General features: G+C 43.6%; 1 long non-coding RNA gene across 2 annotated transcripts in view; it reads right to left on the bottom strand.

Annotated features, from left to right (window-relative positions):
* The window catches only part of LOC132248790 (uncharacterized), a 198,743-nt gene extending 185,193 nt beyond the window's left edge, over positions 1-13,550 (bottom strand). For both annotated transcript variants that reach the window (XR_009460207.1, XR_009460206.1), the window contains exon 1: positions 13,276-13,550. This is a non-coding gene — a long non-coding RNA (uncharacterized LOC132248790). The remainder of the gene's footprint in view (positions 1-13,275) is intronic.
* Positions 13,551-22,374: the final 8,824 nt, after the last annotated feature.

Genomic DNA, 22,374 nt, shown 5'->3' with positions numbered 1-22,374 from the left:
GGCAGGCCTCATGTGAGTGGCCATTTAATGCTCTGATCTCAGAGCTGGAGGCAGTAGCTTAGTTTCTCACCAGCCAGCAGGGAAGGAACATCTCCCTGCTGAGCTCCCTTGCCAGGAAGAACTTGGAGGTATAAGGGCTGGGGCTATATGGTGAGGAGGAGGCCCCACATCATCCTGGGCATGACCTAAAACTGCATCCTGCCAGGGTAGGGAGGCCTGGGTGGGACTGCCGGTAGCACAGCAGCCCCAAGAAATGCCAGGGCCATGAACCTCCCTGGTGAAAGGTGGGTAGGAGACACCTGATGACCTCCAGCCACTGCACAGTCCTGGCTGGGGAAATCCCAGCTCTTGGAGAGGCCTGAGGCTTAGTGGCTGCAGTGGACTTGTGAGGGTGAGAACAGGGACTACCATGCCTGCAATTTTCATCCTGTTGTGCCTTAACATAGACACAAAGTTATACATGTCATGAGTTTTGCTTTGAACAGTTTGAGGTGTGGTTTCCCATAAACCTTTGCACCTATCTCTGTGAAGCTTGGCAGGCTTCATTGCCTCAGAAGGGGCTAGCTTCCCTGCAAGTTTCGTCTGACTCAGACAAGAAATGACAAAGGCATAGGCAGTTTTGTGATTCCCCATTATAGGCTATGACCAAAACACCAAAACAGCATGGAAAGTCTGAAATAGTTTCAAAACAGTTTCAGATTAAATGAAACAAGACAGTGACCCAAAACAGTGAAATGAATCACCATCCCTCCAAAACACCAAATCTGAACCTAAACAAAACACAGTCATTTCACACAGCACTACAAAACACCAAAATGAAACACTGTCCCTCCAAAATGCTGTACCCAAAACCAAAACAAAACACAGTTGTTTCACAGAGCCCTCGCAGATACCTGTCAGCATGGCAGAGGGAAGGAGGGAAGCAGCCTGCAAGTCTCCGCCACAGCTTGGGCCCAGTGGTTGGAAAAAATGCCAGGGGGGACAGTACAGGGATTCATAGATTCATAGATTCATAGATGTTAGGGTTGGAAGGGACCTCAATAGATCATCGAGTCCGACCCCCTGCATAAGCAGGAAAGAGTGCTGGGTCTAGATGACCCCATCTAGATACTCATCTAACCTCCTCTTGAAGACCCCCAGGGTAGGGGAGAGCACCACCTCCCTTGGGAACCTGTTCCAGACCTTGGCCACTCGAACTGTGAAGAAGTTCTTCCTAATGTCCAATCTAAATCTGCTCTGTGCTAGCTTGTGGCCATTATTTCTTGTAACCCCCGGGGGTGCCTTGGTGAATAAATACTCACCAATTCCCTTCTGTGCCACCGTGATGAACTTATAGGCAGCCACAAGGTCGCCTCTCAACCTTCTCTTGCGGAGGCTGAAAAGATCCAGTTTCTCTAGTCTCTCCTCGTAGGGCTTGGTCTGCAGGCCCTTGACCATACGAGTTGCCCTTCTCTGGACCCTCTCCAGGTTATCCGCATCCTTCTTGAAGTGTGGCGCCCAGAATTGCACGCAGTATTCCAACTGCGGTCTGACCAGCGCCCGATAGAGGGGAAATATCACCTCCTTGGACCAATTCGTCATGCATCTGCTGATGCACGATAAAGTGCCATTGGCTTTTCTGATGGCTTCGTCACACTGCTGGCTCATGTTCATCTTAGAGTCCACTAGGACTCCAAGATCCCTTTCCACCTCTGTGCCACCCAGCAGGTCATTCCCTAGGCTGTAGGTGTGCTGGACATTTTTCCTCCCTAGGTGCAGCACTTTGCATTTCTCCTTGTTGAACTGCATCCTGTTGTTTTCTGCCCACTTGTCCAGCCTATCCAGGTCTGCCTGCAGCTGTTCCCTGCCCTCAGGCTTGTCCACTTCTCCCCATAGCTTTGTGTCATCTGCAAACTTGGACAGAGTACATTTCACTCCCATGTCCAAGTCGCTGATGAAGACATTAAAGAGTATCGGTCCAAGGACCGAACCCTGCGGGACCCCACTGCCCACACCCTTCCAGGTCGAGACCGACTCATCTACCACGACTCTTTGGGTGCGACCCTCTAGCCAATTCGCCACCCACCGGACTGTGTAGTCATCCACATCACAGCCTCTTAGCTTGTTCACCAGTATGGGGTGGGATACCGTATCGAAGGCCTTCCTGAAGTCTAAGTATACGACATCCACCCCTCCTCCTGTGTCCAGGCGTTTCGTAACCTGGTCATAGAAAGAGACTAGATTGGTCAGGCACGATCTGCCCACCACAAACCCGTGCTGGTTTCCCCTCAGCATAATTTGCCCTGCTGGGCTCTCACAAATGTGAGCCTTGATAATTTTTTCAAAGACTTTACCAAGGATGGAGGTGAGACTGACCGGCCTATAGTTGCCCGGGTCCTCCTTCCTCCCCTTTTTGAAAATGGGGACCACGTTAGCCCTTTTCCAGTCCTCCGGGACTTGGCCCGTGCGCCATGAGCGTTCGAATATTCCCGCCAGTGGCTCTGCAATGATGTCAGCCAGTGCCTTCAGCACCCTCGGATGGAGCCCATCCAGGCCTTCCGATTTAAAGGCATCCAGTTCATCCAAATGACTCTGCACTACCTCAGGATTTACGTATGGATGGTACTTTCCTCTTCCTCCAGGTTTGGGAGGCAGCTGTGAGCAGTGCAGCCTCCCTGCCTGCAATGTGTAGCCCCAGCCTGTACAGTCAATGCCAAGCCCCATGTTTCCAAATGTGGAGCCACCTGGCTGCTATGGGGGATTCAGGAGCTTCAGGTGCATGCCAAACAGTGGCTACAGCATGGCAGCCCAAGGCTAACTCCCACTGACCACACACTCTTCTGGGCTATGCAGGGTTCAGCCAACAGCTACCCCATGCCTGGCTGGCCTTGCAGCAGCCATGGTTGGCAGATGCCTGAAGCACCTGTGCCCCCTGTAGCAGCCGGGTGGCTCAGGGCATGGAGTATGGGGCTTGGCACTGCCCACCCGGGCTGGGGCTGCATAGAGCCAGCAGGGAGGCTGCACTATTCACAGATGCCTTTCAAGCAGGGCGGGAACAGGAAGTCCCATACCTGTACCCCCCTCTACCCCCTGGCATGTTTCTGGACCACTAGGCCATAGCAGAGCAAGAGAGCTCCAGGACTGTGGTGCTGGCTCTGCCCAGCAGGAGCAGTGAGTATATTACAAAATTTAAATGGAGTTTTTATAAAATGCTATATTTCATAAAAGCAGTGGGTCCATAACAGATTTCTGAATGCTTAGAGCCAGGGAGTGAGGAAGGCAGCTCCAAATGTAATGAGGAATTCTAGGTGGATTCTTTTAAACTTGATAATCAGTCCACTGCCACATGATATACCTCACATGTAGCATTTTGATGTCATATTTGCATTAATGAGGATCAGAGACAAACTTGCACCTATTCCTGTTCTTTGATTGTGGCCTCATTTTCCAAAATTATAACAAAAAATTCATAGGCATAGTCTACGAATACAGAGCAGCATTGTGATCAAATAGTAGTGATCATAAAATGTGTGGAATTTCAAAATGAGCAGATTGCTGCCAATAATTATACAGAGAAATAACTTGCCTACAATCAAAATCACAGACAAGATGGAATCTCATTTCTTAAACTAGATTTATGGATTTGCAGAAGCAGCTCAGCAAAACTCTTTTTGCTAAAGCTATTTTGCTTGCTTGATATCACATTCCCCCATATTCTTTTGTATTTGAAAAGTGAATGTCTCTGACCACAGCAAATATTTTTCTTTGAATTCTGGTATTTTAAAATTGAATGTGCACTGGTCCATACTATTTTGTGAGAATGGTAAGAAAAAGGGAAATGAATGATGGTCACAAAATATATATAACTGTTTCATTCATATTTGTTTTAAAAAGTTATCTCAGTCTAATGAGGGAAAACGGTTGCTTTTCGAATGCATCATTCAGGGTGGGAGAAATTATGAAGACACAACTAACAGCAACAAAACTGGTATACATGTTTTTATTAATTGTCAGAAGATTTCAATTCAGGTTATTTGTGTCATAAAATCATATATTATTTTTTATTTCCTGCCAAGTGCCAACATTTGTCAGCTAATCAGGAACTTCTTCTATAATTTATGTGCCAGCTATTTCATTCTTCCCAACTTCAGTTCTTATCAAGTGAGACATCAGTTGGCTACACATTTTAATTTCAGCAATGATTTGCCCCATCCACAGTCCTGGAGCAATCTTGCTCTGCTATAGCCTACTGGAGTCCAATGTCCTAACTGGTAACACAAATTGTGTTGTGGAATTCTTACTTCATTCATACTTTGAGTGGTTTCTGCAACCTAAAAGGTTGCCAGTACATATATATATGTGTGTATATATATACATACATACATATATATATATATGTATGTATGTATATATATACACACATATATATATGTATGTATGTATATGTATGTATATACACACACACACATATATATACACACACACGTATATTTGTGTGTATGTATATATATATATATATATATATATATATATATATATATGTATGACATAGTCAAGGAGATTGTAGAGGATTAGGGCAATATTTCTGCAGAATCAAAATTAAGTTCATAGAGCCACAATGAAACACAGTGCCTTAATATGGAAACCATGGATCTTATTCATGACTATATTGCAGCACTTGCATATTGGTGAAACTCCAATGAAATCTAATCTAAACTGGAGAATAAGGCCCTATAAATCTAGGCAGCTTAATTCTTATCTCCTTGAATTCGTTTTTCTTAGGAGAAACTTCACTACCTTTGGTAAAGTTACTTGAGATTTATACCAATGTAAATAGGATCAGAAACAAATTCTATAACTTTAAACTATTGTACATCAGGTCCCCACATGATACACTAAGGTACAGATGTACAGTGTAACTCCATTATTTCACTGCTTTACAACTAAAGAAATGTAAAAAAGAAAAGAAGAAATTAAGTATTAAATGTTCCCATAGGTATTAGGCAAGACTTTATATGCATTACAATTTCTGGAATAATGGCTGAGTTGTATAACAAATTAAACATCTCATTTTTAAAAGTGACCTATATTTAGCAGTTCTGACTGTAATACCAGTTTGCATAATACAGTTCAGGCCAACAATACATAAGATTAAAGGACCAGGACCAATTAGACACTATTGCTAGTGTATACTTAATTCCCCAAAGCCAAACTGAGTGTTTAACCACATACACATTATTGGGAAGAGAGTCTAGTGTTTTTAAATATTCAGAACATATGTGATATAAAATTATTTCTAGATAATATTTCTCATGTCTGGAATTATCCAGAAGCATATTGGATGAAATCATGGCCTTACTGAAGTGCATAGCAAAATCCACCATAATATACCTTTTATATATTAGGCCAAAGGGACAGAGGGATCAAAGGAAATGTATTTAACAATGAGCATTTGGCTTCATGTCTAATCACTGGTAGTATAATTATGATTGTTACAGGGCATATCAAATCTGAAACATCTTCCATGGTTCTATAGTCTTTCAGACTAAGTTGCATGAGCATAAATAAATTTCCAAGGAAAAGTAGAACGCGAGGGTTTGGTAGTGGTAGCATAAAATAATGTAGTTGCAGTAATACAGAAACTGTGTGAGAGGCAAGGGTTTCTTAGGGTGACATCTTCCACTAGGCCAACTGCACAGCTGGAATAGAACCAAACAAATCCTCAAATGCAAGATACCCACTCCTTGACAGTGCATGTACCCCCATACTGTGGCAGTGCAAGAGTGATGTAGCTGTGATGGTTCTGAAATTGTGCATAGGGCCGGTAGTGGTCATTTAAATAGATCAATTGACAGTCATATCAGATCAGCATATTGCCTTATCTGCATAAAAGCAAGGCGGATTTTAAGGGGATTTAAAGGGAAAGATGGCTTAGAAGTTAATTCTTTTACTGAAGGCACAAAGAGACCAGTGGAGGCAGATTCGCATACATCCATTATTTTTTAGAAATGCACCAGAGGCAGAACATCCATTATTTTTGTAGGAATGGATGAGACTTGACTTCACTTCATTACTGTTTTTGTGTCCTTATATTTCCTCTAAACTTTCTAAATGTAGAAATAGCAGCAGGATCATTCAAGAATTTCAGGAAGAGTTTGAGTGGAATTGAGCCAATTTTTTTTAGCTAGCAGTATCCAAAGGAGGGTCCTCCTATATTTCAGCTTCAACAGCTGAGTGTTTAAGACACTCACTTAGGAAATCAGAGTTCTAGCTCTGCATTATCCATCTATAACAGAGGTTCCCAACCACGAGGCTGTGGCCCTGTACTGGGCCATGAAGGGTTGAATGCCAGGTAGTGGCATGAGCCCCCTGCTCATACCCCTGTCTGTCCACCCAGGTGAGCAGCTTCCTGTGCAAGCAGTCACATGCAGGGTTAAACCTGGGTGGCAGAAAAGCCCTGAGAGGGAGACAGCTGGCTCTGTGTGCCCCATCCCACTTCTCCCAACATGGCCATGCCTGGCAAGGTACTGCCCATGCAGCAGGTACTGGAGCCTGCACTGGGCCGGGCAGGAACCCCCAGCTCTGCCTGAAGCTGGGAGCAGGGAGATATGGGTGAGGAAATGCCTGGGGTGAGGGACAGGGAGGCAGCTCCACTGCTTGCTTCTAGGGAAGGCAGTGGAGCCCCTTCTTTCCAGGCAGCCCGAGCTGGTTCCCCCCAGGCCACTGACTGCTCAGCCCCCTCCCCTGCAGGGTCCCATGGTGCCCACAGCTGCAATGCCTCAACCTGCACCTGGGTACAAGTTAAAATATTTATATATTTACATATTTATATATTTAAATCTGTAAATTAGATTGTTTCTATACTGGTCCACCAAAATTCTTTGAGTGAGTTTGCCAGTCTGCAGCATAAAAAAGTTTGGGAACCACTGATCTGTAAGACTTCCTAGCACAGCACTATAACTATGGGTTAGGTATTATCCACTTGCCCTCTTCAGTGCTCAACTTGAAGCTGCCTTCCTGAGTATTGGTCGATCCAAGATTTTGTAAAGAGAGGTGTAAAAGCAGTAACTAACACTGAAGGAGTGGTAGCACCCCTGCTCCAAGCTTCCCCTCTCCCCATCCAGGGGCAGGCAGACCACACCATAGAGCAGAAGCTGAGGATTTTCATATATGATTCACAATCAGGTAGGAATCTCACCCCTTCCCTTGCCCTCCATGCTCAGTGGCACCTCCCTTTTCCTTCCATATCTCACCTCCCTTGCCCACCACTGCCCCTATCCCCATTGTCCATCCGTGACTGACTCGGGGTAGCAAAAGCTCTATAGCTGCTCCTGTTCTGCTCAAGCTAGGCTGCAAGGAGATCCCTGCTCATCCAGGGGCAGCAGCAGTGGTTCCTCCTCACTGAGAGCCTGCTCCTGGTCTGATAGGCAACATCCCTGTGGGTCAAGCCCAGATACTGGCCTAAAACCTGGGAGGGCTTTCTCCTCCACCACTGTTTTTTTCCAAGACTTATGCTCAGGTATGTATATGTATAGATGGGCACATACCCAGCCAGGCCTGTGATGGCCAGAACCAAAGGAATTAATGAGCAAATTATAACAAGAAGATTTGCTTCTTGAAAGCATCTAGCAATGGCATATAGTTAATATTAGCTAAGGCAAAGCTTGCAATGTTGTTTCCCGCAGACGTATCCCGTCTGTCATAAGCATAACTGTAATGTTCAAATTAACTGTCTGTACCAATCATAAGACTAACATGAGCCCCAAGAAGCGGAACTAGAAAACAAAACTGCAAACTTTAGCTGACCTAAGTTTTTGCTTAAAGGTCAGTAAAGATGACAAACCTGACCACGAGGTATAATTAACATATTTCAAAAAATTCCAAAAGGAAGTAACTAAGTGGGTTGAATTTAGGTGGGGAAAAATGCGAATCTCAGACCCCAAAGTGATGTAGTATAATTTGCTTATTGGTTAAACCCAAGTTGAGGCAGTAACCTTTTATAATAATTTCTAACACCTTTTAACCCCATAGGGTAACAGCTGTAGGAGAAGATTGTGAGTGGCTCTAAAGCCAATAGATTAGCATAAAACAGGATATAAAGGAACACGCACGTCAGGTAACCAGTAGGAAGGACAAAACAGAATGGTCATTGCTATTCCAAGCCTGGACTCCAGACCCCCAGTGTGAGCAAGGACCAGATCCTGACTGAGGGACTTTCCCCAGTGCTCCCTCTGACAATGTCGATCGGGGATGCCTGACTTTGCTATATCAACTTGGCATGTACCTGGCACTGAGGGACTATTGAAAAGTTGCCAACCAAGCGGGAACTCTTTGTCAATTTGTCTGTCTGCATTTATTATTGCTGCCAATTTTTAACTTTCATTGCTATATTGTCTGTTTATTAGTTTAACGTTTTTATTAACTGTTTATGTGTAAACCATATTTTGCTGCTAAAACATATTTTTGTTGCTATTTTGTTGCTATAAGTAAGATTTATCTTTACTGTTATAAGTGAAACTTGTCTTTGTTTCACTCCCAAATCCGCCTCCTCAATCCTGAACCAAACAGCCCAGTGGCTGATACATTTGCAGCGCCCAGTCGACCTGCAACCAAATGATACACTCACGGTGCCTAGTTGGCCTGTGACACAGGCCATAGCCTAATGCATGTTCTCAGCAAATATGCTTCAAAATATTATAAAAAGTATATATATATTGAAAATAATAGAAAACTGGGGTCAGCAACCTTTTATAAATGGGGGGGAGGAGGTACACTGCAGCTGTGGGTTGCAGATCCCTGGCTATTGCCCCAACTATGCCTGCTCTATGCTGAGGGATGCTCTCAATCCATGCCGATGCAACCTGAAACATCCCACCAGCAACCATGACAAGCAGGAGCTTGGAGTGGCAAATTTAGCAGCAACGGTTGCAGTGGTTGTATAGGGATGTACAGGTGAGGGCAAGAGAGAGCTGTCCACACAGATCAGGAGTGTTTAAGGCAGCAGCAGAAGATCAGCCTGCCATTAATACAATGCAGATCACATGCCAGATTAGATGGCTGGGTGGCAGCATGGGATCAGTGTGCTGTTAGTAAAACACAGTCCAGATCAAATCTTCACAGGCTGGTTCCAATCTCTTCATTGCCAATCCCTGATGTAAACCAGAAGTCAAGCTAATCTATCAAACAAGACAAGCAGAAGATTAGACTAAATGAAACCACAACATAATGGGAGGGCAAAAAGCAAGGAGAAAATACAGGAGGATGTAGTATATGTTCATCCTGGATTCTACATTTGATCACAGAGCTCTTGGAAAAATAAAACGTGTATTTCTAGTTTAATACGCAAGCAGAAAGGGAATGGAAGAGAGGCAGGGTGATGTGAATGATACACATCATATCAAGTTAGGAATGCTGAATGTCTGCTGTGTGATTGTCGGGACTTTTCAAAATCCCAAAGCATCACAAGATTTTGAAGATTCTCTGAAGAAATTAAAATTGGTTTACTTAATTGGGCTGGAATCTTGGCTCCAATGAAGTCACTGGCAAAATTCCCACTGATTTCAAAAGGGCTCTGATTTCAGAGCTAGAGCAGACTACAGCAGATTTTTACCCACAAGTATAACTTTCCCATTGCTGATCTACTATTCGTGCAGTTCTATGAGAGGTATAAATGTTGGAAGTGTAAGAATACCTATGAAGATAGTTTTCCTAAAAGGTATTCTCTTTTACCTTAAGTTGTTAAAGCAACTAAACCCCTAGTATAGACCAATCCCACCTTGTGCTAGCATCTGTAGAAACACAGCATGAAAAGATGATGTCCATCATTTAAAGCTTCCTGTCTATGTAGCAAATAGATTACTATCCAAGAAGAAGCACCCATCTTGGATATTACCTGTAAACTACATTTACAATTCCATTGATTTAATCTAGAATTGGTTAAATTACATGAGGGTTGTTTCAGTCCCAAAACATAACATTTAATTTACTGTCCCTTCTCTTGTAAACTGTATTAATATAAGTTAAAAAAAAATCTGCATAAACTTCTGAATTAATAACCTTATGGGAAAATTAATTTTTGATTATTTGATGTTTTTCTTCTGATTGTATGCAAATATGTTTAATCTCCAGTTAACCATAGATTTTTTTTTGTTTAAACTTATGTAACAGGCTTAACAGAAACATTAACATGTGCATATTATGAATTTGGTTGGTCTTTTCAGTGTTGGTTTTCATTTGTGTAACATTCTGGTTGCCTAGTACTGGGGGAAAAGCTCCTTATATAATAAATTAAGGCTCCACATTTTGTGATGAATATTCAACACCATTTCATGATTTACATGAAAGCCTATGGATCTTAATTATTTGAAAAAAAATAATGAAACCATTTAAACATTTAAATGATTTAAAATGAACTAATTTCAGATAATTAAATAATTTAGACTAATTTCTGGAGTCATGGCACAAAGTAATTTGCTTGAGGAAAAAACACACTAACTACCATATTGAGAAAAATAATAGATGCAGAGGCTGTTATCTTTGAAACAGAATTTTCAATGTAGTGTTAAAAGTATACTGTATCTATGTTCTTATTAAATCCTGTGGATTTACAGCCTTATTAGTTTCTTTAACTACATTATAAAGCAATATATTTGTATTATGTCTGGCACCTTTTGGACGTTTTCTTCAAATATCATAGGCTCATGTCATAGAAAACTAGGGTTGGAAGGGACCTCAGGAGGTCATCTAGTTCAACCCTTTGCTCAAAATAAGACCAGCCCCAACTAGATCATCCCAAACAAAGCTTTGTCAAGCCAGGTATTAAAATCCTCCAAGGATGGAGAGTTCACAACCTATCTAGGTAACCTGTTCCAGTGGTTTACTAGCCTCCTACTGAGGAATTTTTTTCCTAATATGTAACCAAAACTTCCCTTACTGTCCCTGGGATGGAAAGGGAGAGTTAAAGGGAGATGGTGCCCAGGCAGCCTGGGTTGCGGGCAGTGGTAGCAATGATGCAGAGCCAGAAGACCCCATAGAAGGAGACCCATATCACCTGGGGAGAATCAAACCTGTAACATACTTACAGGCTCGACAGTGCTACACTTACCAGCACCACAACCAAAAGAGACCTGGGGGTCTTTATAGACCATACAATGAACATGAGTCACCAATGCGATGCTGTAGCTGGCAAAGCAAACAAAACACTGTCATGCATCTACCAATGCATCTCAAACAAGACTAAGGATGTCATTCTCACACTTTACTCAGCCTTGGTGAGGCTGCAGCTAGAATATTGCATTCAGTTCTGGACATCACATTTCAGGAAGGATGTGGAGAAGTCTGAGAGAGTCCAAAGGAGGGCTACACGTATAGTTAGAGGTATGGAGAGTAGGCCATATGCTGAGAGACATGGGCCTGTTCAGCCTGGAGAAGAGAAGCCTCAGAGGGGACTTGGTGGCAGCCTATCAATATATAAAGGGTGCATATTAGAGAATGGGAGAACATTTGTTCAACAAGGCTCCCTATGGGAAAACTAGGACTAATGGTCATAAACTGCTAGAAGACCACTTTAGATTAGTCATAAAGAAAAACTTCTTTACAGCTTGAGTGTCCAGGGTCTGGAACAGAGTCCCCAAGAAGTGGTACTATCACCTACTCTGGATATCTGCAAAAAATACCTGGATGCCCACCTTGCTGGGGTCATAAGACCCCAGCAGTCTTTCCTGCCTGAGCGCAGGAAGGGCTGGACCTGATGATATCAAGAGGTCCCTTCCAGGCCCTGACAACATCGATCAAAGTAAGGAGATACAAGTGAATGCACTATCAAGTGGTTGTTTTGCATTATTACTAGGGATGACAAATGATTAAAGAAGTAATCACAATTAATTACGAGATTTAAAAATATAGTCATAATTAATCGTGATTTTAATTACACAGTTAAACAATAGCACCCCAACAGCCTGGAACCCATCCACCCTGTGGTTCCTCCCTGCCACCAACAACAGCATACAGCTCCATCCCCAACACCAGCCTGCCCACACCTGCTCCAGACTCCTGCTGGCTGGAGCAGACCAGCCGGAAACCACACACACAGCCCCAACCCTGGCCCACTCTGCACCTGCTCCAGACCCACCTGCCTAGGCTGAGGAGCAGTGGCAGTGGCCATGGGAAAACAGTCCCCTCTCCCTCACCATTGCCAGGCCCTTCTTGCTGTATCTGCCTGGAGCTCGTACCGGGGCTGTCCTACACTGCTGGGTGGCCCAGAGGCAGCAGTGATGGTGGTGGAGAGCTGCTGCAGGGCAGCCTGGACATGGACTCTAGGCAGCTATAGCAAGAAGGGCCCAGCAGCAGTGAAGGGGAGGGGCCTCTTTTCCCCTGTGCAGAGCAGCAGCTTCTCTCTACAACCACCAGCCCTAGTTTACCTACACTTGGTCAAAACAGGCATGATTAACAGTCATTAAAAAAAGAATGTGTTAATTTGTTTTTGCATTAATCACACCCGTTAACTGAGATTAGTTGACAGTCCTAATTATTACAAATTCATTTTGGAAAGGAAGAGTATTACAAAGGTGGTCTGAGGAAGAGATAAGGTAAGATCATCTCTCATTACTTTCCATCATCCAGAGCTGTGACCCTTCAAGAACAGATATAAGCAGAACTATTTTAGTGTTGGAACCAAAAGCATATTCCAGATTCAGATCCAAGACTCTAGTGCAACTACTCCCCTATGCACCTACACTGAAATTTCATATCTAAGGCTTTATACTTTTTCTACATGGAAGTGATTTTTGAATGGAGCCCAACCAATTGTATAAACTTCAAAGTAAAAATGTATTTTTTCTACAAAAAGCTCTTTTCCATCAGAATAAAATATGCTATTCTCTTTTCCATTCCTTGGCTAATTCTGCTATAGTTAACTTATATTATACAAGAATATTATAGTGCAGATTTCTGTAGCTTGTGCTAACAAAGATAAATGAAAGCAGGGATTGCAATGAAACTTTGCAAACAATTCCATTATAGCTTGTCAACTGCACATACAATCTCAGCTGTAAGTCTTTTCATTTGTGTGTCAATTTTCTCAATGTCACTGACTAAAAATATGGACTTCTGAATGTAATCTCAAAACAAAAGACTAAAATGACTATTCTAGTTTGAAGCTTTTAACTATGTCTTCAGCACTGACATTTTCTCCCTCTTTCATACTCTATTCTATAACAAAAGCACTATATGAACAAATAACAATTGAGTAGTAATAGAAATTTACTAAAAAATAAGAAGTATCAAACATTCACTCACCCATTTTCTTTTCTTCTTTCATATGGTTTCATGCTTTGTTCAAGAAAACTATGTACCCAAATATTTTCTCAAGCTTATGAAATCACTTCAACTATACCCAGGATCTTTGTGTGTTGTATTTATATCCACAGATAAATTAAAGCATTCTTCTACCTTGAATATTTACAAGAAGTGAAATTTAAGTATATATTCATAAATTAGTTGTGAAAAAACTTAAAATACGTGCATATACATTTATTTATTCAGGAAGCAGAGCAGCATCATGTGACATGTAACATAAAGTTGCAGCTAATCTACTCCAGATTTTTGGCACTCTCTCCCAAACCTGAGTCACTAATAAGAAACTCTCACTTTTTATTATAGTTGATAGAATACGTTCCCTGATACTTTTTACTAAAATGTTTTTCACTACAACATTTGAAGGACAAAATCAAATGATTTTACATGGTTGCACTTTCTTTGAGTTTTTAGGATTATAGAATTATCCCTAATGTCCTCCCCACTCTGAGTGTTACTGATGGTATCTCCCTCACACACATGACACCACTCTTGTACATAGATTCATATTTTTGCCCTGAAATAATTAAAGAAAATTATCTCCTTGTCAAGATAAAAGATTTAAAAAACCAGAGCAAAAATGAATCAATGATGTCCTCTCCAAGGCATATGCCAGTATAGTAAGGACTGCAGTCCAGGGGAGCAGGTGATGATAGTAAAGTGCAGTGGCATCTCTGCAGGAAGAATCTTTCAAGAACTTTGGATAGACAGGCTACATAGCTTGTAGCTTTCTGTATCTGGGATAAATTGTTAATACTCCTTATCCTGTGTACCTTTTAAGGATTAATCCTGGAACAATAGACCTGAGCAAAATGATTTATCCCAAGACAAATACAACATCTGTTTGTAGCCTTACTCTACTTAGATCCACCTTGTCACACTGCCTAAAAGATCTTTCAAGCCAGTGACAGTCAGGCCTGGTTAAAGAGCTGTGTGAACACTCCATGTTTGTGGATAAATGTAACTTTAAACATTTTAAGAGTGGAAGGGGACATGCTGCTTGGAAGCATGCATCGGCTGTTCAAAACTTTCAAATTATATTTTTCTGCTCCAATATCAGGTTTACCTCCAAAGGAAGGAAACAATGGTAACATCTACTATGGATGAAACAGATGTTAAGTTACCATGATTTACTTCCACTTATTCTGGTATAGATACAGACAGACGTAATAGTTATATTAGAAAGAGCTTCTATGACCATAATTAAATAACTGTTATTTGTACCAAACCAAGTGTTAACTAAAGATCCATGACAACGTATATGCTCCTAAGTCATATGCCAACTGTGGCAAATGTGGCCGTTCAAAAGAAAAAACAAACAAACTGCAGGCTGCATGACTTGTAGATAGAGGTAATGTATTTATTTCATTATTCATGGGTAAAGAACAGACACAGCCAAAGAATACAATAAGATACAAATACAATACAGTTACTCTGATAGCATTTTCTGTGAGGTGACATAGGTAACAAACAGAAGAGTCACTTATGGCTGGGGAACCATGGTATGAGCATTACATTCCAAGCAAATGGTACCCCACATGTCACTGACTTTGATATCATGGCCCAGTCCTTGTTGGGAAAGGCAAAGTATATCTGCATCCAATTTCAAGAATTTTCCCCACACTGGAGGTGTTGTTTCAGCTGCATGCAGTGCATCTGCGAGGTGCATGCCAAAAATCTGAAATGGTGGGACAAGCAGTTCTGAGGAAACTGCACCAGCCTCAGCTATTGGGGCTGGAGAGCACCAAACAGTTTGACTTGGGACCCTGCATATTTTTAAATTACTATGAGAGCACTCAGAGCAATGGGTGGGAACTTGAAATATAAATAAAAGGAAGCAATAAATAAATCATAACCAGTTACACAACACAGCTGGGTAGAATGAAAAATGAATATCAAATATGCACAAATAATTATTCTGAGAAATTTGCTATGCTAAGAAAATTCACAAAGAAAAAAGCCAAAATAGGAACAAATTAAAGGAAACTGCTCATATGCTTTGAGCAGAAAAAGAGACTAATATTCTTAGCTAAATTAAGCACTGCAAATAGCTTTCTTTGCTCTGTTACTTTGCATAAGTGGCCCTGATCCAAAAACAACTATGCCAATGGAAAGATGCCCGTTGATTTCAGCATGTTTGTAGTCAGGTTCTATATGTTGTAAAACTGGGGGGGGGAGGGAGGGGATAATAAAAAAAGCACTTTGATAGATACTTCTCTTTATGTAGTGAACATGGCAATATAATACCATGACAAAAATAACAATATCTTTGTCAGTGATGTTAAATGTCTAGACTGCTTGAATACAGAAGCTAGAATTATGCTAAAAACAAAGAGACAAGTAATTTCAACTGGTGTGAAGAAAATAAACAAACACAACCAGAATCTGAAAATGATCCCCTCAAGCAAAGATTTCTAAGGAACAGAATTGTCTCTGAATATTGGTCTCTGGATAGCTGTTTCTTTCAAGAATGTTGAAGCAAGGAAGCCCTTATGTAGTTAACTTGTTGACCATGTCATTAGGCAGTTAAGATACACCAAGATGTTTCAAGGCTGACAGTTCTACAGCACTAGGGTGCAGGAGGGAGGGGAGAGAATAGATAAATATCAGCTTAAAATACTTGAGATATTTTGTGATTTCCTTTAGAAAAAGCACACCCTTTTCACTTGTATTGCCTGATTATCACTGCTTTCAGAGAATTTATATAGAATTCTTATTAGGTAAGCTTACAACTTAAATCATCAAACTACAGAGGCTATCAAAATCAGAAAGCACTGCACAATATATCACGTTAAAAAGCAGACTGCAAGCCCAACAGCCATTATTTCTCATTTACTCAAATAATAGAGGAGATTTTATGACCGAATCCGAGAAATGAATTACGGAGTTTCATCTTTATTTCATCAGTTTACTGAAGCATTCGTATGAAACTCCGATTTATAATTTTAATCACCTTAAGAGCTGTAAATGGGATTTTTCTATTGATTGGAAAAATGAAATGAATATTATTATTCAGAACTATCTCATTTAGAAAGCTTGTTTTGATGTCCTAAGCCCTAAAGAGATACAGCCTACAGCTATTTATTTTTGTTTCACTTGCCTAGCTTGCATCATTGTTACATTTTGTCGCTGCAGAGACACCCACTAGTTATGATGGATAGTACTGCTGTCGATATGGTCACAGCTAATGAAAAGATGACATGAACACTTACAAACGTCATCTAGATTTATGAACCAATAAGAAAGCTAAAATGCTAAACAAAAGAAGTAGCTAGTGTACCAATCCTGTTGAAGAAATTATTCACATTAGAGTTCTTACTCCCTCTGTGACATACAACCTCTCCCTCTGTGACATACAACCTCTGTAGAAACACAGCATGAAATATCAATTTTGGATGAAAGCTATAAATATTCAGTCTTAGCGTATTCCTCTTATTATATTGAAATACTCTTCTAATATAGAAGTTCAATATTTTCTATTCATTAATGCATGCAATATTATAAGGGGGTGATACCACTTGAAACAAAAGAATATCCATAGAATATCATTGAATGCCCTGGGAAAATAGTCCACTAATGACATTTTTAGGTATAACGCTTTTTTTTTTTAATGTGACCTGACAGATTCTAATAAGAAAGACAGGTAAGGGCGTATGGAGGAGGGTTACTTGCAAGGGCTCATACCATTCAGGTCAGAAACAAAATTTTCCAAAAAACACAAATGATGGAATTTCTTAGGCCTCCCAGATGCACCAAGTTCTTGAATTTATACAGGTTTCGTTGGGATTAATGGATAACTATGGTTCAGATTCTCAGATTCTCTAAATCAGGTATCATTGTAGTGTGCTGTGGGGGTACCTTTTATGTTTATTCACAATGAAAGGAGGAATTGTCTAGTGAAGCATATGGAGGACATGGATTCAAGTCACTACTCAGCCAGTGGCATATTGTTTGATGTTAGGCAAAGCATTTGCTGTCTGTTCATTGTTTCCTCATCAATAGAATAGGGATGACATTACCTATCTGGAAGAGGTGTTAGGATAATAGATGCATTAAATACTGGTTACTATTGTAACAGAGTTAGATCAGACTCTCTTACAGCCTGGTCTTTGTCTGGTTGGGCTTATGCTTGATCCTGTTGCAACAAAGGAAGTTCAACATGATTGGACCATTCATACCAAACTTCTGATTGGACTAGCCATGATCCACGGATGTGGCGCAAGGTGACTGGAGAATTCACTTCTATCTGTTGGGCATGACCCCCTGGGGGGATAAAAGAAGGCACATGCTGGAGTCAGTGGAAAGAAGCACATGGGCATTGAAGAGCTGGGGTCAGCTCACCCAGCAGAGCAGTCAAGTGAGCCCCAGAAGAGCCTGAAGTAAGCAGGACAAGACTGGAGTGAGAGTGGGAAGGCAGAGACTGAGGCACTGCTCCAAGGGCCAACAGGTTTCAGGAGACAGAACAAGATAACACCTGTCAAGTCCTATGGGGCTGTCAGCATATCCTTGTTTGTTATATGGGAGAGAATTGTAGCCCCAGAGGAAGGGCCAGCAGGGGAGGTTATGCTCAGGGACAACCAGCATGGGGTTCATTAGGGCAGGTCTTGTCAAACCAACCTGGTGGCCTTCTATGATCAGGTCACCAAGTTCTTGGATGCAGGTGTCACAGTGGATATAGTCTTTCTGGACTTCAGGAAGGCCTTTGACACGGTCTCTCACCCCATTCTCAGTAAGAAACTAGGAGACAGTGGTGTTGATGCCTACACGGTCAGATGGGTCACTAACTGGCTGGAGGGCCGCACCCAGAGGGTGGTGGTGGATGGGTCTTATTCGACCCGAAGGGATGTGGGCAGTGGGGCTCCCCAGGGCTCGGTCCTTGGGCCCGCACTGTTCAAAATCTTCATCAGGGCAAGGGGGTAGAAAGCACCCTGTTCAAATTTGCAGATGACATTAAGATATGGGGTGAAGTGGGTACGCTAGTAGGAAGGAACAGTGGATCTAGACAGGTTACAGGGGTGGGCCGATGAGAGCAGGATGGGGTTCAACACTGACAAGTGCAGGGTAATGCACCTGAGGACGAAGAACCAGTGGCACACCTACAGGCTGGGGAACTCCCTTCTTGCCAGTGTCAAGACAGAAAAGGATCTTGGAGTCATCATTGATGCCACAATGAACATGGGCCGATGAAGTGGGGATGTGGTCAGGAAGGCCAACCATACCTTGTCGTGCATCCACAGATGCATCTCAAGCAGGTCCAAGGAGGTGATCCTCCCCCTCTAGGCGACACTGGTCAGGCCACAGTTGGAGTACTGAGTCCAGTTGTGGGCGCTGCACTTTAGGAGGGATGTGGCCACTATGGAGAGGGTCCAAAGGAGGACCACCCGCATGATCGGGGTCAGCAGGGCAGGCCCTACAAGGAGAGGCTGAGGGATCTGAACCTGTTCAGCCTGCACAAGAGAAGGCTGAGAGGGGATCTAGTGGCAGTCTACAAACTAGTCAAGGGAGATCAGCAGGCATTGGGAGCGTCCCTGTTCCCCCGAGCACTCCCAGGAGTTACAAGAAACAACGGACACAAGCTAGCGGAGGGTAGTTTCAGGCTAGACATTAGGAGGCGCTATTTCACTGTCAGGATGGCTAGAACCTGGAACCAACTTCCAAAAGAAGTGGTGCTGGCTCCTACCCTGGGGTCTTTTAAAAAAGACTGGACGAACATCTGGCCGGGGTCGTTTGACCCCAGTACTCTTTCCTGCCATGGCAGGGGGTCAGACTAGATGATCTCCTCAGGTCCCTTCTGAGCCTACCAACCATGAAACTATGAAACTAGGAGCCTTCCCTGAGTGTTTGCAGCCTGCCCATGAGTGGGATGGTGAGGAGAGTCACCCATCCCATGCAGGGGAGAATTCCCCATTGAATTCTGAGTGCTAGAGAGAGAGATTGCAGGCAGGGATCGCAACACTACATGGTTTCACCTAGACATGGAACAGGATATAGAACCCTCTTAGGAATGCAGGAGTTGCGTAGTTATCTACAGGGTGCTTGCCTGACCCCTTGCTGAGGGGGAGGAGCCGGGTTCAGGCCATGGCCTGGTAAACTGCAGACTGGAAGCAGCTCTGGACCACCGTGTGGAGCCGCGCGGCCAGAATTTCCAGCTGGAACACAGGTAAAGTGAGTTCCACTCCCTGGCCCCTGGAGGAGTTGCAGCCTCTCCCCCTGGCTCTGCAGGGCCATGGTTTGCCAGTCTGTCACTACTGGTCCAACACCTGACCTTCCTGCAGACTGCAATTCAATCCTTCAGGCCACTGCACTATAGCAATGGGTGCCATAAAATTGCAAGAAAGATAAAGTAAAAAAATGCAGTGTAAGTCAGTGCAGTGGTGTAACTGGGCCAGGAGGGTGATAGGGACAACTGTCCTAGGCATCAACTTGTGGAAGAGAGGAGTGAAAAAAAGTGGCTGCTGCTGGCAGCCACACATTTGTGTTTGCAAACAGGAAGTCATTGCTTCCAGTTTGCCCCGGATGCCTGGCTGTATTCTTGCACTACTGAAGTTGGCTTAAAGCAGGGGCGAGCAATTATTTCAGAGGGAGGGCTGCTTACCCAGTTTTGGCAAGCTGTTGAGGGCCACATGCATAACCCTGCCCCTTGACAGGTGCCCCACCCTCTGGTCACCATCTTGGGACCAATGTCCCAATGTCTTGGGACCAATGTCCCTGGGCCAGCACTGGTGGGGCCCAGAGAGGGGCACAGGCTGGCAGGGGTCTTTGGAGCTGGGCTGGGCTGCACCAGCAGGAAGAGGGGGGATCTGGCCCGGCTCCATAGAGCCCCTGCCAGCCAGGACCTGTACCCCTGTCGCCCTGCTCTGGGCCCTGCCGGTGCTGGCCCTGGGACACCGGTGCAGGACCCATGCACCTGCTCACTCCCCCTGCCCCCCAGCCCTGCTGTACAGGCAGGGGGTAGCATGCAGCCCCGACCTCCTGCTCCATGGCAGGGAATGAGCTGGTGCTGTGTGGGGGGAAAAGTGGCCCCTCCCCCACCCCATGCTCCCCTGAGCTCGCAGCTTGCACAGGGCTGTCCTGAGCAGGCACAGGCAGCCCCACACAGGTTGCGAGCAGCTGTAGCATGGGGTGCTGGGCACAGGGCAGGTGAGGGGCTGCTTTTCCTGTGCTCAGCACCAGCTTGTAACCTGCTCCCGCTGCCAGCCTGGGCCCCGCATCGGCTCTGTGCTCTCGCATTAGGGCTGCACCATGGCAGCAGCTGCGGTCCTCCAGCTTCCTGCACCAGGCAGTGTTTGCCACTGCTGCCTTGGGGCTGCCAAGTGAGTGAGCTCCAGGTGGGCAGCAGCATAGGGTCAGAAGGGACCCGAGCAGATCATCAAGTCTGACCCCCTGCCATGGGGGACATGTTCCAGACTGCCCCGTGAGGGCTGTGAGGGGCTACAGCAAGGAATGCTGGCCACAGGGCAGGGGAGGGGCTGCTTTTCCCTGGGCTCCTCCCCTGCCCTCCCCCTGCACCTTTACCTGAGGTTCTGGTGTCAGGGCAGCCATGTGGTCCCAGGCAGCCATGTGGTCCCAGGCTGTTGCAGGAGCCTGCCAGGCTTCCCCTGGGTCTTACTGCCCCTGGTTATTGTCATTTCTGAACCAAAGACAGATAAATATAAATTTTCTAATTTTTTTAGGGGTCCCATGAGCTGTATTTTGCCCACCCCTGGCTTAAAGGCACTAGGAAAAATTGGTGTTATCTCATTTAGGGTACAAACCAAGTCCTTACAAGTTCCTTATAAATTACTTGCCCACATGCCATGTTACATACCTTCCAAAAAGAAAAAAATCAGATCCCAAATTGGACAAATTTGGACTGGAAATCTAATTTTCCCTTCTCCTGTTTTTTCCTTCAGATACTATTCCATGGATGCTAAGAATAGTTTATGTAATCATCCTATCTCATGTCATGCCTGCACCTAGAAAGTATAAAATTGTTCTGGCAACAAATGCCTTTGTACCCCTCTGGAATGGAACTGAAGAATAACACCTAAGCATTTATATCACATATCTATGGAGAAGAAAAGAGCAGAAATGGGTGATAGTTTTTCCTCTCTTTTTGAACACAGGAAATGTGCTGCAGTAGACATCATCAGAATCCTCTGGTGCTTTCCTTCTCTTTATTTCTCCAGTCCCTTGCTGCTTCTTCAGAGAGCAAAAATGCATGGTAGCTCAAGTATTCTAGTTAATACCTACTTGCTTATCATTTTGCATACCTTTTTGCTCTGTCCAAGGTGTGCTGCAAACTCAGCATTAGCCTACGTTTTCAGCAGATTTCATTCTATTCCTTAAGTAGGAGTGTTAAACTCAGTTTGAGCCCTGGGCCATATCCACCCAGGGCATGTGATTGCTGAAGCAGCTCTTGCATGGGGCATGCAGTGTAGCTTGGGCTTCTGCTACATGCACCATGCAAAAGCCAGAGCCAAAGCTGCTAATCCTGCAGTTCAGACCCCACTCGTCCTCTGGCCAACAATTGCCATGCCAACCAGGGCTTCAGATTCTGCAGCAGCCATATATCTGGTGGCCCACCAGTAGCTTGGTGGGCCAGAAAGAGCAGCTCCTTGGGCAAGACCCAGCTATGGGCCATACATTTGATAACTCTGCATTAAGAGAACTCATATTCTACTCCTGCCACTCTCCTCCTGCAAACATGAACCAAAACTAGTTTCAAGCGAGTAGCTATGGTAGTTGTCTTAGTAATGCAGAGGGACCTACAGATTCCACCAGCATGACCTTTTTGTTGCCTCTTACTGGACTTTGTTTTGGCCTTTCCATTGCTTATTATAGACCTGGGCAGGACTGACTACTTGTAAAGCTGTCAGCACAAACTTAGCATAGTTTCTAATAAAAAGTAAAAATAAAAATCACAACCAATTGTTTGACTTCTATCAAAAACAATCTCTAGAGCATCAATAATCCCACAACCTTCATAAGGAAACTTTGCACGCAAATATAATTAATTCAAAATGAACACAAAGTTATCAGAGAACAAAAGCTATTGCAATT

Source organism: Alligator mississippiensis, chromosome 2, assembly GCF_030867095.1.
Source record: "Alligator mississippiensis isolate rAllMis1 chromosome 2, rAllMis1, whole genome shotgun sequence".
Taxonomy (NCBI): domain Eukaryota; kingdom Metazoa; phylum Chordata; order Crocodylia; family Alligatoridae; genus Alligator; species Alligator mississippiensis.
This window is presented reverse-complemented; position numbering and strand designations above follow the sequence as displayed.